The sequence below is a fragment of the Mobula birostris genome, chromosome 4 (assembly GCF_030028105.1).
Source record: "Mobula birostris isolate sMobBir1 chromosome 4, sMobBir1.hap1, whole genome shotgun sequence".
NCBI classification, from domain to species: domain Eukaryota; kingdom Metazoa; phylum Chordata; class Chondrichthyes; order Myliobatiformes; family Myliobatidae; genus Mobula; species Mobula birostris.
In genome coordinates, this window is record NC_092373.1 from 56146680 (window position 1) to 56162708 (window position 16029).

At 42.3% G+C, this 16029-nt stretch overlaps 1 protein-coding gene across 3 annotated transcripts in view; it reads left to right on the plus strand.

Annotated features, from left to right (window-relative positions):
• zbbx (zinc finger, B-box domain containing) overlaps positions 1-16029 on the plus strand; it is a 155989-nt gene that overhangs the window by 56211 nt on the left and 83749 nt on the right. The window lies entirely within an intron of this gene.

Genomic DNA, 16029 nt, shown 5'->3' on the forward strand with positions numbered 1-16029 from the left:
GTAGAGAAACAGGTCCTTCAGCTTACAATACTATACCAAACTAATTAAATTAGTAATCAAATACCCAACCAAATCAATCGCTACTACCAACACAATATCTATATCCTTTCATTTCCTGCATATTCATGTGCCTTTTCAAATACCTCTTGAATACCTCTATCATATTTGCCTCCATCACCATCCTAGCCAGTACATGCAAGCCTCCCAACACTCTTGTGAATATAAAAAAAAACTGCCCTGCACATCTCCTTTGAAATTATACCTCTCTTCTGAAATGCATACTGTCCGGTATTAGACATTTCATTCATCGGAAAAAGATGCTGGATGTCTATTCTATCTGTGCCTCTCTTAATCTTTTGTCAACCTCTATGAGATCTCTCTTTAGACTCTGCTGCTGTGGAGAAAACAACACAGGTTTGTCTAACCTCTCCTTATAGTGTATATCCTCTAATCCAGTTTCTTTTGAACCCTCTCCAAAGTCTAAATGTCATTGGACCCTGTACCTGCATATTAATGTGCCTTTTCAAGTGCCTCTTTAATACCTGTATCATATTTGCCTCCATCACCACCCTAGTCAGTACATACAAGCCACCCCACCACTCCTGTGAATATAAAAAAAAATTAAACAATAGGCAGAGAAGCCTTGCAGTTTAAATTGAACAAGTCTGCGGATACAATCCAGCAGCAGTGAGGCAAATTTTGCAAAGGAGAATATTAGCCCAGGTCTTGCAATTATGTTCAGAGAAAGCTGGGTACCGTGATCTCGTGATATCTGCAGAAATGATTTTATCAATGCATGTTGCTGTTAGGTGATAATTTTGTTTTTTTTTTCTTACCTGATAACAGCAAAATCAAATAGAACAACCAAACTGTAATGAAGAAGTCAAAATATCAGGAAGTAAAAAGCACAATTTTTACCTAAAATGTTGCTCAGTGCAATATAAAGATTGGAAGGTAGCAGATAAAATGGGCCTTAAAAGATTGTTTTAATGAACAGAAGATGTTGACATAATGCTAAGGGAATGGCAATATTGTAAAATTAATTTAATTTTTTAGATCTGGAGAGGTTGTTTATAAAGTAATAACATCTTATTACATGCTCACAACTCTTAGACCAAAATGTAGTAATTTCAGGATTTGTTCCTCCCAGTTGAATGTTTTACACATAACCCAGCTCACAGGTACTGAGTGTGGCTGATCACATCACAAGGGTTATACCAGTACAGGCAGTCAGGCACACAGGACCTCTTTGACCATTGAGTCTCTGCTCCCATAACTGTAGCAACTGGAGTTTTCATATGCTCATACGGACAGTATTATTGGTTTGACATTTTTTAATAAATGTTTTAAAAAAAGAGATTTTTTTTGTATTTAAAATGCTGTGTAACACAAGCATATGTTGCAAATAATTTTAAAGCATTAAAAATAAATTAACAATTTTCAAAAATATTTACCTTTCTCCTGGCATCTGATTTATTTTCTCCTGAAAGTCAATTTGTATTTGTGCCAAGTTTGATCTATCCTATGCTCAGTCAGCAAGCTCCAAAGCCTGAAGGCTGAAATGCCTACAGATAATTAAGCTGCCCTGTTGGACTCCGTAAGGAGACATAGGGTCATACCGTATCGAAACAGACCCTTTGATCCATCAAACACGAGGAAATCTGCAGATGCTGGAATTTCAAGCAACGCACATAAAAGTTGCTGGTGAACGCAGCAGGCCAGGCAGCATCTCTAGGAAGAGGTACAGTCGTTTCAGGTTGAGACCATCCTGACGAAGGGACTTGGCCCGAAACATCAACTGTACTTCTTCCTAGAGATGCTGCCTGGCCTGCTGTGTTCACCAGCAACTTTTATGTGTGTTCCTTTGATCCATCTCAAGTATTTGGCCCATATCCCTCTATTCTTTTCCCATCCACGTTACCTATCCAAATATTTTGATTGTACCCATCACCATTGTTTCATGTGGCAGCTTGTTCCATATACCCACTATCCTCTGTGTGGGAAAACTTGCCCTCAAATCTCCTCTAAATATTTTTCCTCTCACTTTAAACCTGTGTCTTCTATTTTTAGACTCCCCTACCCCTGGAAATCTATCTACCCTATCTAACATCCTTCAGTAGCGCAATGGAATAAAAGGTATTACAGAGAGGAACTTGCCCAGGTAGATTGGAGAAGGATACTGGCAGTGATGATGACAGAGCAGAGATGGCTGAAGTTTCTAGGAACAGTTCACAAGGTACAGGATAGATATGTCCCACAGAAGAAGTTCTCAAATGGCAGGGGTAGGCAACTGTGGCTGACAAGGGAAGTTAAGGACTGCATAAAAGCCAAGGGAAGGGCATATAAGGTAGCAAAAGTGATTGGAAAATTGGATGATTGGGAAGTTTTTAAAATCCATCAAAAGGCAACTAAAAGAGCTATAAGAAGAATAAAGATGAAATATGAGGGCAAACTGGCCAACAATATAAAGCTGGATACTAAAAGTTTTTCCAGTTATATAAAAAGTAAAAGGGAGGTGAGAATTGAAATTTGACTACTGAAAAATGATGCTACTGAGATAGTAATGGGGGACAAAGAAATGGCAATGAACTTAATGATTACTTTCATCCACCTTCACTGTGGAAGACACTAGCAGTGTGCCAGAGGTCCGGGGTGTCAGGGAGCAGGAGTGAGTGCTATTGCTATTACAAAGGAAAAAGTGCTGGGCAAACGGAAAGGTCTTAAGGTGGATAAGTCACCTGGACCAGATGGACTACATTCCAATGTCCTGAGAGAGGTTGCTGAAGAGATAACGGATGCATTGGTAATCATCTTACAAGAATCACTTGATTCTGGCATGGCCCCAGAGGACTGGGAAATTGAAAATGTCACTCCACTCTTTAAGAAGGGAGGAAGGCAAAAACAAAGAAATTATAGGCCAGTTAGCCTAACCTCAGTGGTTGGGGAAGTCTTGGAGTCTATTATTAAGGATGAGGCTTCAGAGCACTTGGAGACTAATGTTAAAATAGGTCAAAGTCAGCATGATTTCTGTGAAGGGAAATCTTGCCTGACAAATCCGTTAGAGTTCTTTGAGGAAGGTACAAGTAGGGTGGACGAAGGAGTGGCAGTGGATGTCATTTAGGTCAATTTTCAGAGGACATTTGATAAGGTGCCACACATGAGGCTGTTTAACAACATAAATTCCTATGGTGTTACAAGAAAGATACTGGTATGGATAGAGGAATGACTGACAGGCAGGAGGCAGTGAGTGGGAATAAAGGGGGCCTTTTCTGGTTGGCTGCTGATGGCTAGTATTATTCCTCTGGGGTCAGTATTGGAACTGCTACTTTTCATATTGCTTGTCATTGATTTAGATAATGGAATTGATGGCTTTGTGGCAAAGTTTACGGATGAGACAAGGATTGGTGAAGGGGTAGGTAGTGCTGAGGAAGCAATGCGATTGTAGCAGGACCTAGACAAATTGGAAGAATGGGCAAAGAAAGTGGCAGATGGAATACAGTGTTGGGAAATGTATGATAATGCATTTTGGTAAAAGAAACAATAGTGTGGATTATTATTTAAATGGAGAGAAGGTTCAAACTTCAGAGGTGCAGAGGGACATAGGCGTTCTTGTACAAGACTCCCAGAAGGTTAATTTACAGGTTGAGTCTGTGGTAAAGAAGGCAAATGCAATGTTGTCATTTATTTCAAGGGGAATATAATATAAAAACAAGGGGATAATGCTGAGGCTTTATAAGACACTAGTCAGGCTGCACTTGGAGTATTGTCAATAGTTTTGGGCACAATATCTCAGAAAGGATATATTGTCATTGGAGAGAGTCCAGAGGACGTTCATGAGGATGATTCTGGGAAGGAAGAGGTTGACATATGGGGTGTGTTTGGCAGCCTTGGGCCTGTGTGCACTGGAATTTAGAAGAATGCAGGGGGATTTTGTTGAAATCTACTGAACGTTGAAATGACTGCGTAGGGTAGTTGTGGAGATGATGTTTCCTACGGTGGAGGTATTCAGAACTAGAGGGCACAGTCTCAAAATTGAGGGGTGACCTTTTAGAATAGAGTTAAGGAGATTTTTTTTGTCAGAGGGTAGTGAATCTGTTAAATGTTCTACCACAGATAGCAGTGGAGGCTAAGTCTGTGGGTATATTTAAGGCGATGTCTGATGAGCAGACCGGTGACACGGTGCTCACCCAGAATGAGGATTGGGTGAAGCACATCTGAAATGAATTGTAATCTCTTAATACATCCTCCAACTCGGTGTAGCCCCTGAGAGTTAAGAAAGGGACAGAGTTCACAAAGGTAACTTTGGATTGAGAGAGAGTCCTGCTTTGGTATGCACTACACTTCCTCTGCATGCGCCTATTTTTGGACAACAGCAAGGATTCTAACCTTTGTCCAATTCAGTCGTTCTGTACTGAGAGGTTGCATATAAATGTGCCAACCATTACAAAGGCTGCCTTTGGCTACTCCTGCAATCTTTTCTGTCGTATACTGTAGACACTACTCCCGCAGGGTCTGAAATGACATGGGTGCCCATTCGCCGGGACGTTAGCTTTGAATGTGCTGACAGTGATCTGATGAGCACCCTTGAGGCAGACTTCACTCATAATGACCCAGCCTAGGACCAGTCATAGGGTGTAAGGAACAATGAGCTGACCATTGCACTGTTCACGTACTTTATGTGCATGGATAGTGTCTCTGCCCAACAACAGGTGAATCTCAGCGGCAGAGTCAAGCGGGGGAGTCTTGGCAGCTATGTATTCCTCAAGATGTGGATGACTATGTGCAAATTTGGGGATTAAGATTTCATTCCTATTGTTGGGAATGTGGTCACAGTCAATGAGATTTGGTAAGCGTAAGCCCCTGTTTTTGACTCTGCAACAAAGCTACTGGCTCTGCTTCTGGTAACTTCTGATGTTCCAGCACATGACTTTAGAATGTCTAGGGAAGTAGCTACATCTAATAGATGTTCAGCCGGCTGTGTTGCAGGTGTGCTGGTGTTACCTGTCCCGTGAGTATCTTGTGAGCATGATGTAATTGTCTCGTGATATTGGCATGATGTAATGGTCGTGATAGTGGGGTGATATGATGTCATGTGATGGCATGTTCCAACCGGTATAAAAGGGGACACCGCAGTTTGTTGCATAGTTGTTTTTCTTGGGGAGTCACAGTCGGTGGTTATGTAATTGTGGAAGGAGAGAGAGAGTGAAGAATTACTAGCTTCTTACAAACCCAAGAATACAACGGCGTTCTGTGATTGACATTTGGTATCGGTATTGTGGCACACACTTTTGGTTAACCCCTGCATGGTCTCAGGTGTTGTGTGGTGACCACCTCCGGCGAAAGGTCAGTTGCTGTGTGAAATCTTATTCTTCGTGATCTCTTCGGACAAGGCATTTCTCTGCTGGGATCTGCGTCAGCAGTTTCGTCTTTTCTTCATCGCTGGTTCGGGAAGTCTCTCCTCTCACTTATTTCATAAATCCCTTGGACTCTTTGAACTACCACCTTAAGACTGTATTTGAGTAAGATCTGTTAAGAATTGTCTTTACGTTCTACTGTTTGATAACTAAAGGCGCATAACACTGTTAACTTCCATTTAAGTTAGTCGTTTGTTTACTTTTCTATGTTTTTGAGTAGAGGTTAATAAATTTCATTGTTTATTTATAAAAACCTGACTCAATTTCATATCTATTGCTGCTGGTGCGTAACAGAAAATTGGGGGCTCGTCTGGGATATGAACAAATTTGGAGCTTATTGATTGTTTAATTATCATTCTGATTGGGGATAAGGGACATACCCGATTCCTTTTGTTTGATTGGTTTGTGTGTGGTAATCAGCAGCAATGGATGTTGTGAGCTTTCTGGAATCACTAACCCCTGCGATATTAGAGAAAATAAAAAAGGGTGTGGTGCTGGAAATTGCTAAGGAACTGAAGCTTACAGGGATAATGATGGCTACTGCAAAACTAGAGATTCAGAGGAAATTAGTTGAGCATTATATAGCTATGAAAGTGTTTGATGAAGAGGTGTTAGAGAAGTTTCCTGTAAGTAAAGATGTGCTCCGGTTACAGTTAGAACAAATAGCATTAGGTAAACTTAAAATAGAGGCTGAGTTGGAACGCAGTTGATTAGAAGCTGCAGAAAAACAGAGGCAGTATGATGCTGGAGAAGCAGACAAACAGAGGGAAAAAGCAGACAAACAGAGGGAAGAAGCCAAAAGAGAGAGGGTGTTTGAGCTAGAAAAGACAGAGAGATTGAAGCAAAGAGGCCTAGCGGGAGACTCTGGTGTACCGTTTGTTGCTAGTCATGAAGTTAAATTCGTTCCTCCACTTAATGAGGCAGGTGTTGATAAATACTTCCAGCATTTTGAGAAGGTTGCTCAGAGTTCATAGTGGCCGAAAAAGAGCTGGCTTGTCCTTTTACAAAGTGTATTTAAAGGTAAAGCACAACAGGTTTATACGGCCTTAACCAGTGAACAGGCAGATGATTACAATACTGTGAAGAAGGTTATACTTAAAGCTTATCAATTGGTTCCGGAAGCTTATAGACAGAGATTTAGGAATCTGAAGAAATCTGTGAACCAGACTTACGTGGAATTTGCCTATAACAAATCTGTGTGTTTTGAGCACTGGTGCACCTCCATAAATGTGAATGGAGAGTATGACAACTTGAAAGAGTTGGTTTTAATAGAGGAATTTGAAAGGTGCGTCCCTGATGGCATAAAGGCATACTTGGATGAAAAGGATCCTGCCACGTTGCCAGAGTCTGCTAAATTAGCAGATGAGTTTGCTCTCACCCAGAAGAGTAAGTTTACTCTGATTAAGACTTTCCAAAAGAGTAGCATGGATAGTCAGGGTAAACCGGAAATTAAAGCGGAAGCTAGTGATAAAGGTAAGGATGAAGGGGAGCAAGTGAAGGAAAAACATTTTAGTCCTATTTGTCACTATTGTCGGAAATCTGGTCGTGTTATTGCTAACTGTTTCCGTCTGAAGAAGAAGGAAAAGGAGGCAGTTCCAGATGACTGTGTCCAACGAATTGAAATATCCATAAACCTGCAGGGTTCAGGACATTCAAAGGAAGCTCTGTCGAGGTCTGACCGAGTTAGGAAGGGATTTGATCATTTTATGTCAGAGGGATTTGGTTCCCTGAATGAAGGGTCCACTCAAGTACCAATAAAAATCCTTCGGGATACTGGGGCTTCTCAGTCACATGTTAGACAGTGTTCTATAGTTTAGTGATGAGACTGACACTGGTGAAGGAAATCTTATACGAGGTATTGAGGGCAACCTTACGCCTGTACCTCTGCACAAAGTAGTTTTAAAGTCAGGGATAGTTTCAGGACCTGTTAAAATCGGACTATGACCCAGTTTACCAGCGGATGGTGTTTCTTTATTGTTAGGGAATGACCTAGCAGATGGAAAAGTTGTTCCTGCAGTGCAGCTGACAAACTAAGCCAACCACTGATGATCCAAAGATGGATTCTAACTTGTATCCCTCCTATGCAGTAACCTGAGCTATGGCCAAAAAGTCTGCCAAGGCAGATGGTTCTGTGCAGCATGGGTCTACTACTCATGACAGCTTAAATCGGGATTCAGATTTTAATGATTTGTCAGAACTTTCCTACCTTCCTTGTTTGATCAAGATCCTGGTAGTGAGTCTGGCCATAAAGACTTGTCTTTGTCTAGGAAGGAGGTTGTTCGTCCATCGTCGACGTCGATGAGGATCTCAACACCATTATGATGGTGTCGAGTTTAGTGCGTGTTTTGGATTTAAGTGAGGGAGAGTTGCGCAGCGTCAGCCTCACTGTCTCTTCCCAATTTTCATCTGGATCCAGTGGCAAGACAGAGTCGAAATGGCTGCAGATGGGGCTAGGTGCAGTGGATGACCAGGACGTCTTCTGTGTCTTGTCCTGCTCTACACGTTCCACGACACTTGCAGAGACCGCTTTCTTGACCATTGGACCTTCCATTGGTCTCGTCTGCTCAGTCCGCCGGAGTCTGTTTTCACATGCTGGGATAGACAACTGCCTATCTCACCGAGGGTTTGAGACCCGTTGGCTACCCTCACCTGGTTTGGCCGGTTTGTCGAAGCCATTGCCCAGGGTATGGCCGCTGTCGCATATAAACAGCTACAGGGAGCCACAGGTGAGAGCTTAGTGCCAGGTAGGGACCAAAGTTGGACTAACTGCCTTGAAAAGGACGCAACATGTTTCCCCCACCAGAGGTGCTACCCCTCCCTGACACCCCATACACCCCAGGAAGGAGATTATAGCGGAGCAGAGCAGAGATCCTGAGATTGCCAACTTGCGAGAGAACGCTCTCCCAGAAAACAAGATTGAGAAGGTGCCAGTAGGGTATTATTTCAAGAGTGGAGACCACCTGAGATTCCTGCAAATGAGGATTTGGCAGTTGTTCACCAGGTAGTTGTTCCTAAGGTCTATAAGAATGAAATTTTAACTTTGGCTCGTAATATGCCATCTAGGTGTGAAGGAAACTGTGAACAAAGTTTTGAAACACTTCTTCTGGCCTGGTTTGAGGAAAGAAGTGGCGACATTTTGCCGAACTTGTCACACTTGTCAGGTTGTGGGTAAACCTAATCAAGTCAGCCCAGTGGCCCCATTGCAACCTATTCCTGAATCTGGTGAACCATTTTCTGAAGTTATTATAGATTGTGTTGTCCCATTGCCAAAAACTAAAGCTGAACATCAGTATTTGCTGACCATCATGTATACAGCATCTAGGTTTTCAGAAGCAATACCTCTCAGGAATATAAAAGCGAAAGCTGTGATGAAGGATTTCATAAAGTTTTTACTTTATTTGGGTTGCCTGAAGAAATCCAATCTGATCAAGGACGTAATTTTATGTCTGGATTATTCCAGCAGGTAGTTTATAACCTGGGGCCAAACAGATGATATCATCTGCATACCATCTAGAATCACAGGGGGCCTTAGAAAGGTTCCATTCTACTCTCAAAACCATGATTAGGATGTTCTGTGTCAAAAATGAGAAGGATTTGGATGAGGGAGTTCATTTGCTTTTGTTTGCAGTAAGGGAGTCAGTGCAGGAGTCCCTAGGCTTTAGCTCCTTTGAACTTGTGTTTGGGCATAGAGTCTAAGGACCTTTAGTATTATTAAAAGAACAGTGGGTTAACAAAGAACTAGATACTAATTTGCTGGATTATGTCTTGAAATTTAAGGAAAGATTGCAACAAGCTTGCAGTTTAGCAAGGGAAAATGTAAAATCTGCTCAGGAAAGAATGAAACTAGAACAAGGTCATTTAAGCTGGGAGATAAGGTGTTGGTTCTTTTCCCTGTGCAAACGAATCCTTTACAAGCTAAATTTCATGGTCCTTACGAGAAGTTATCTGAAGTTAATAATGTGGACTATGTGGTAAAAACACCAGATTGACAAAGGCCAATGCAGCTTTGTCATGTAAATATGATAAAGCCTTATTATGGGAAACAGTCTGCCGCTATGACTGTTGTCATCAATGACAATGAGTCTGATCTTCCTGGGAACTTGGTAGCTGATCTAGCTGAGGCTTATTTTAAACCAAACATTATTTCCACCAGACTACCAAATTTGACAATTTTGGAAAATATTGATAAGGAATTGGCTCATCTGCAGCCACAGCAGCGGCAGCAAGTGAAGCAGTTATTTATGAAATATAGGGATTTATTCCCAGACGTTCCAAAAAGAATCACAGTAGCCTCACATGATGTAGATGTTGGAAATGCCAAACCCATAAAGCAACATCCATATCGAATGGACATGGAAAAATGTAGAATCGCTGAACAAGAAATAAAATATATGTTCGAAAATGATATTATTAGACCTTCTACTTTGGATTGGAGTTCACCTTGTGTCATGGTGCCTAAACCAGATGGTAGTATTTGGTTTTGTACTGATTACAGGAAGGCGAATGCTGTAACAAAAACCAATGCGTATCCAATCCCTGGGTCTCAACCAAGGCAGCGTGTTGTGTCTTTGAGCAAGGCACTTAACCACATACTGCTGTGGTCCACCCAGCTGAAAATGAGTACTGGCAAATGCTGGAGGTTAACCTCGCGATAGACTGGTGTCCTATCCGGGGGGTGAGTCTCGTACTCTCAGTTGCTTCACGCCACAGAAACCGGCATAAGCACCAGCCTGATGGGCCACAAGGCTCGGGACAGACTTCAACTTAAAATCCAATTCCTAGGGTAGATGCAAACAACAGGAATTCTGCAGATGCTGGAAATTCAAGCAACACACATAAAAGTTGCTGGTGAACGCAGCAGGCCAGGCAGCATCTCTAGGAAGAGGTGCAGTTGACGTTTCAGGCTGAGACCCTTCGTCAGGACTAAATGAAGGAAGAGTGACTAAGGGATTTGAAAGTTGGAGGGGGAGGGGGAGATCCAAAATGATAGGAGAAGACAGGAGGGGGAGGGATGGAGCCAAGAGCTGGACAGATGATAGGCAAAAGGGATATGAGAGGATCATGGGACAGGAGGTCCGGGAAGAAAGACAAGGTGGGGGGGGGGACCCAGAGGATGGGCAAGAGTTATATTCAGAGGGACAGAGGGAGAAAAAGGAGAGTGAGAGAAAGAATGTGTGTATAAAAATAAGTAACAGATGGGGTACGAGGGGGAGGTGGGGCATTAGCGGAAGTTAGAGAAGTCGATGTTCATGCCATCAGGTTGGAGGCTACCCAGACGGAATATAAGGTGTTGTTCCTCCAACCTGAGTGTGGCTTCATCTTTACAGTAGAGGAGGCCGTGGATAGACATGTCAGAATGGGAATGGGATGTGGAATTAAAATGTGTGGCCACTGGGAGATCCTGCTTTCTCTGGCGGACAGAGCGTAGATGTTCAGCAAAGCGGTCTCCCAGTCTGCGTCGGGTCTCGCCAATATATAAAAGGCCACATCGGGAGCACTGGACGCAGTATATCACCCCAGCCGACTCACAGGTGAAGTGTTGCCTCACCTGGAAGGACTGTTTGGGGCCCTGAATGGTGGTAAGGGAGGAAGTGTAAGGGCATGTGTAGCACTTGTTCCGCTTACACGGATAAGTGCCAGGAGGGAGATCAGTGGAGAGGGATGGGGGGGACGAATGGACAAGGGAGTTGCGTAGGGAGCGATCCCTGCGGAATGCAGAGAGCGGGGGGAGGGAAAGATGTGCTTAGTGGTGGGATCCCATTGGAGGTGGCAGAAGTTACGGAGAATAATATGTTGGACCCGGAGGCTGGTGGGGTGGTAGGTGAGGACCGGGGAACCCTATTCCTAGTGGGGTGGCGGGAGGATGGAGTGAGAGCAGGTGTACGTGAAATGGGGGTGATGCGTTTAAGAGCAGAGTTGATAGTGGAGGAAGGGAAGCCCCTTTCTTTAAAAAATGAAGACATCTCCCTCGTCCTAGAATGAAAAGCCTCATCCTGAGAGCAGATGCAGCGGAGACGGAGGAATTGCGAGAAGGGGATGGCGTTTTTGCAAGAGACAGAGTGAGAAGAGGAATAGTCCAGATAGCTGTGAGAGTCAGTAGGCTTATAATAGACATCAGTGGATAAGCTATCTCCAGAGACAGAGACAGAAAGATCTAGAAAGGGGTAGATGATTGTGTTGATAAAGTTGGAAAAGCTAAGTTTCTTACAAAGGTCGATCTATTAAAAGGGTATTGGTGTGTTCCACTGACAGATAAAGGTAGAGAAATTTCTGCATTTGTAACGCCATCTGGATTATATGAATTCAATGTTCTGCCATTTGGTATGGAGAATGCTCCAGGAACCTTCCAGAGAATAATTAATTCTGTAATTCAAGGGTTAAAACATACAGATGCCTATACTGCTGACTTAGTCACAGGAAATGACACTTGGGAAGCACATATCTCTGCAGTGGAAAAGCTGTTTGAAAGGCTCTCAAAAGTCAACCTTAACATTAACTTTGCTAAAAGTGAATTTGACAAAGCTACTGTGACCTATCTTGATCACGTTGTAGGCCGGGGCTTGGTTAAGGAAAATGGTTAAGGAGACAAATCAAATTTCAATTCAACAACAAAGTTTGATTTAACAAGAATATGATCTCTTAATAACTCACATTAAAGGCAAATATAATGTAATTGCCGACTGTCCAGATGTTGAACTTGCAATGTAATTTTTTTATGGAGTGGAATTTTGATATTTGTATACACTCCCACCATATGTTATATTAGTACTGTATGATAACTGCATGTGCATTGTGCATTTTGTAAACTTTATACATTTGTATATTTTGTGAATGGTAGTTAAAATTTTGCTCTTGATTGATCAAAATTTTATTCTCTTGGGGGAGTCTTGGCAGCTATGTATTCCTCAAAATGGGGATGACTATGTGCAAATTTGGGGATTAAGATTTCATCCCTATTGTTGGGAATGTGGTCACAGTCAATGAGATTTGGTAAGGGTAAACCCCTGTTTTTGACTCTGCAACAATACCACCTCTGCTTCGGGTAACTTCTGATGTTCCAGCACATGTCTTTAGAATGTTTAGGGAAGTAGCTACATCTCATAGATGTTCAGTTGGTTGTGCTCCGTGCTCTGCTGCAGGTGTTCTGGTGTTACCTGTCCCGTGAGTATCTTGTGAGCATAATGTAATTGTCTTGTGATATTGGCATGATGTAATGGTCATGATAGTGGGGTGATGTGACGTCATGTGATGGCATGTTCCAACTGATATAAAAGGGGAGACCACAGTTTGTTGCATAGTTGTTTTTGTTGGGGAGTCACAGTTGGTGGTTACGTAATCGTGGAGTGAGGAGTGAAGAATTACTAGCTTTGTACGAACCCGGGAATACAACGGTGTTCTGTGATTGACATTGATATGGCCCATACGGGTATTGTGGCACACACTTTTGGTTAACCCCTGCATGGTCCCGGGTGTTGTGTGGTGACCACCTCTGACGAAAGGTCAGTTACTGTGTGAAATCTTATTCTTCGTGATCTCTTTGGACAAGTAATTTCTCGGCTGGGGTCTGCGTCAGCAGTTTCGTCTTTTCTTCGTTGCTGGTTCGGGAAGTCTCTCCTCTCACTTATTTCATAAATCCCTTGGACTCTTTGAACTACACCTTAAGACTGTGTTTGAGTAAGATCTGTTAAGAATTGTCTTTACGTTCTACTGTTTGATAACTAAAGACGCATAACACTGTTAACTTCCGTTTAAGTTAGTCATTTGTTTACCTTTCTATGTTTTTGAGAAGAGGTTAATAAATTTTGTTGTTTATTTATAAAACCCGACTCAATTTAATATCTATTGCTGCTGGTGCATAACACTGAACCAGTAGCCCACGGTACCGCCCCCGAATTTACAACTGCATCTGGATCTAATTCTTTTGAAGTGTCAAGACCTTCTTGGCTCAATTCCCTAGAGTCCACTGGTGTTTGCTCCTCTGTGTGTCCATCTCTGCTCTGCAGTATATTGTTACTACCTCTCCAGTTAACCTTGCTACTCTCTTGGATTCTCCAGTACTCTCTAGATGACTGTCCTGCCATATTTGGATTGACTCTGTCTCAGACTTCTCTGCTCAGTCTCAGCATCTCACTCAAATAATTGTCCAATGGTGATTTGTCACCACAGCCTGGTACAGCGAATGAGGGCTGTGCATTTGGTTCTGTGGTAGCTTCTGTTGAAAGGACAGCCTCTGATGCACTTGGTGCAGTGTTAAGCCCTTGCCTGCTCTTATTAAATGCTGAACACCCATGTGTTTCCAAGATGGGTGATCTTGGGCACTTCTCACATTCTACTTTAAATGATTCATATTTCTTTGGGTTTGAATCTGACCCAGAGGATGCAAGTTCAGGAGGAGGACTGGATAGAAAATTGGTGTGAAGCATGACAGGAATCTGGTTCCTATGTTTGCTGCTTTGATTTCATCCTCTGTTAAGCAACCATGTTGTGTTAGAGGGCTTCCACCAATGGGTATTTCATCAGTCACCTTTGCAGAGAGATGCCCACCACTATTTAAGTCAACTGCTGCTTTATACACCTTTGTCTCTGCCAAGGTAGCCTCAGCTTTGCACTCCTCCTTGAGCGCACGCAATGTAGCCTCTACACAAGCTTTCCCCATGTCAATACAAGTTTATCCATTGGCATTTCAACTTTGCGCTTAGCATTCGCTGCTCTCATTCTTGCTGCTTTATCTCTGGCGTGGGCTTGTGCTACAGCAATCTAATTATGGTGTTGCTTGAGCGTCACAAAGATGTGATCAATGTGCCACATTCTGACCTGACCTTCAAGGCTCGGCGAACGACATTACTCAGTTTGGAAGCTAACCATGGTAGCGTATGCTGTTCGGATGCTTCTACACTTCGCGGGTGATACCTGTGAAGACTTTTACTGCCCTTGTGTTACGGACAAAGCTAGGCAACATTCATGTGAATCTTATCTGCACTCTTCCTCATGGTAGTGTAGTTATATTCCAACTCTTGTACTCAATACCCCTGCCTGCCTGTGAAGGCAAAAAGCTAAATGCCTTCTTTACAATCCTATCCATTTTCAGAAGATATGAATTTACACTCGAGGTGCCTCTATTGCCCTCGCGGTGCAATGAGTACAAATCTAGCCAGGGAGTTAAAACACCTTCTCAAGAATCACCTGGGCCAGAAGCTCTCTTAATGGTTTTTAATGAGTAAACTTTGTGAAATTGCAGAATGTTAAGTAAGACATGTATTAAATTAAATACAGAATCGCCGCAAGCTGAATATACTAATATTATTGATTATCTTACGGTCAGCGTTAAACAAGGTAATACACACATGTAGCATTCTATAGCTATGCCATGGACAAGAGGGAACTTGTAGTGCAACGATAGCTTAATAATGATGAACAATAAAGATAATACTTCCTTCAATGTACGGCTACTAAATCTTTACCAATATTAAGAAGCTCGAGACTCACAGATATTGCTATTTTGAGGGTAAATAAAGATGATAGAGATGGATGTCTTTCTACTGTGTGTACTTCAAGTCATAATTCGAATCAACCCGCACAGAAAATGATGTAAACAAAATCTTATAAACAGGGAGTGATGTTTGTATCAAATAAACTGCATACAAAATGGGCAGTGCCTCAAGAGGCTGAATAGTTCTTCTGTATATCAATACTTCTAAAGTCCCCGCCATTTACTGTTTCTGTCTGCCCAGTATTAGATGGCCCAAAATGTATTACTTCACACTTGCTTGGACTAACTTTCTAAAACCCAGCTGTTCTATGTTTCTTTGTATCCTAGGCAGCCATCCTCATGATCTACAACTCCAGCACTCAATATATCATCATAAAAACTTAATTATTAGGCCACAGATATTCTTATTCTAGTCGTATACATCTATAACAAACAACAAAGATCCCAGTACTGATTCCTGCAGACCACTAGTTACAGACTTCCAGTGACAAAAATCAGCTCTCCATCACTACCCTCTGCCTCCTAGATCCAGTTTATCAATCACCTTGGCTCCATGTGCTCAAACTTTCTGGACCAGACTCAGTTGGATTTGTAAGGCAGGATTTTCCAAGCACGACTCCATTCTAACTCCACCTAATCTGTGCTAAATCCTATCCAGTGATAAATCTTAAGAAATATTTTGAATGGTTTCTCAACTGCTAACATAGGGATTCACCAATGCAGCACCAGGGCAACAGCAGCCAGTTTGGCCAGGGAGAAGATGTTACAAGATAGCTTTTGTAAACTCTAATGTGGGAAATCAGAATTTCTGTCGGTAAAATACTATGGCCTTGTATAGTAGTGATTCAATGCTGTGAAAGTAATAAAAGGACTGGACAGGGTCAACGTGAATCTGTGAGAGGAAGTTTGATAAATCTGTTGACAATTTTTCAGGATGCAACTTGCAAAATTGACAAAGGTTAAATCAGCAGAAATGATGTATTTGCATATTCAGAAGTCCTTAGATAAGATGCCACAATATCGTCCTGCTGAAGGGTTTCAGCCCAAAACGTAGACTGCCTGTTTTCCATAGTTGTTGCCTGGCCTGCTGAATTCCTCCAGCATTTTGTGTGTGTGGCTTGGATT